This window comes from Austrofundulus limnaeus, unplaced genomic scaffold (assembly GCF_001266775.1).
Source record: "Austrofundulus limnaeus strain Quisiro unplaced genomic scaffold, Austrofundulus_limnaeus-1.0 Scaffold2332, whole genome shotgun sequence".
Classification (NCBI taxonomy): Eukaryota; Metazoa; Chordata; class Actinopteri; order Cyprinodontiformes; family Rivulidae; genus Austrofundulus; species Austrofundulus limnaeus.
The window spans coordinates 10,091-12,225 of NW_013954734.1; positions in this window are offsets into that span (position 1 = coordinate 10,091).

Here is a 2,135-nt window from a genome sequence, read left to right on the forward strand (position 1 = left end):
GTATGCTTACAGAGACATGTGAAGACACCACTTGTTTGGACGGTGCTGGTTTTGTGCATTAAAATACAAAAATAAAAATAATAATAAAAATTCCCAGATATTTTTATGTATTTTGGTATACAATTTGAGAATTTACTTTTGTAAAGTTGAGCGTTATGTGAATGTACATTGTTTTATTAATATGTGTTGTGAGGCAAAAGAAAAAAAATAATCATAATCTATGGTTAATTCATTATTTTGTTATATGTGAGCTTTTGATGAATGAATTAGCTAATTGGAACTTAAAACATTAAATTCCATGGTTAAGCTGTACAGAAAAACTATTAGAAAGTTGATATTAATGTTGGTGCCATTTTTATTAAAACACTTGCATTGATTTAATTATAGCCATGCAATGATATCGAACTGTGAACATATTTAGTGATAGTCCTGTTGTTTACAGGCTAGGTTTTTTTATTTGGGGATCGTTGGACCTGGAATTCTTCCTACCAAGGAAGATGGCAAGCCTTCCCTTTTGAACCGAACGAGAGCCATTCCAAGTTGGCCTGAGAGAACAAGGTGTTCTCCCATCACAACCCATTACAACTGTGTAGGACATAACCGCACCTTTCACAAACTCTGACTCTTTGGATTGACTTGACTTGAATTTTGACTATAAAAGCTGGCTAGACTAATACTATCTGAGCTCAGATATTGGTATTGTTGTGTTTTGTTTTTTCATATTGTTATTCTGTTCTAAAAAAGAATTATTATATTGTTAATTGTTGCTATATTGTTTAATACAAAATAGAGCAACTTACCTGTGACTCCAATCATTCTTCTGCATTGCACTTCTTACCTTAGTCCTCCTACAAACCTAGTCATTGGCCCAATCTCTTATTATATCTTGAAGAGGTTACAAAATCATTATTCAACAATTAATCGTAAGTCGATTAATTGTTTGCATCCATAATTGGTGACCTTGTAATCATACCCATGACACTTACTCGCACTGAGGCTGCACTGCGTAGAGGCGCGTCCCCCAGGTGGTGGATAGGGGGATCCCTGCTGTGTATGGGTGTGCCTGAATAAGCTGAAAGGTGAATAGGGTGCCGTGAACCAAAAGCAGCCRGGCAGGTGGGGCTCGTTAGCCTTGGCAGGCAACCCGCCTAGGAGAAGGAAAACTCTGATATAAAACCCGGGTATTGTCAACACTCGTTAGCCGTCTACCCCTGGTGGATGGCAAGTTGACAGAATTTTAAGATGAGCGGACAAGGGACCGGCCCCCAGTACCCGGCAAAAGGGGGTTCTAAAATCTCCAGGGACCCAGCCTGTGGCGCCGTGGGTGCGGGTGCCACAGGTGGTCTTACAACCGTGCCTCTGGTCTATCTGGTGGGGAACCAGGCTGGGCAGGCCAGTACAGTGACTGGAACAACTCTTACTGTGGCTTCGGAGCCTGATACTTATGTGTTGGGCTCTGGACAACCGGAGGACTTAGTGCCTGGGGACTCGGTGACGGCAAGGCATTCTGCCTTTGCTGATGCTGGGTCTACCAGGAGAACTCAGCACCAGGGTAGCCCCTTGATTTCACCTCTTCGAGGAGCGGTCGGGGCCACACAAGAGCTTGAGTGTTTAAGTGATGAGGACACCGACATGCTGTTGGGGTCCTCTGATGGAGGAAAGGTCAAGAGGGGAGATCAACTCTCAGGAGATCTAGAGGGTCTCTCCCTTCATGACCTTAAGAAAAAAAGGAAGAAGAAGAGGAAGAAGAAGAAATCTTCTTCCTGTTTGGTGGCTGGGAAGGGGGAGTTGGCAAAAGAGCCTTCCAAAGGCTYGGATGCTGACCACCCTAAACCCAGCACATCGAAAACCAGTGCTGGAGCTGGAGCAGGGTCTTCTTCTCTTAAGAGGAAGAGGGCTACAGTCTCAACTCCAGGTAGTGCCCAGGCCCCGAAAAAACATCGCAACAGGCCTTCAATGGCACTGGCTGCTGGCGGGGACTTGCAGGTCATCATCTTTCTAGATGATGACTCACACAGACCTCTGAAAAAAGAGGAAAACGAACACATACGGGCCAGCCTGGTGGGGCTCATTGACCAGGTGCCGGACAACCATCCGGTGCCACAGTTCAGTGAGTCAGGTCTTGTGCAGGGCAC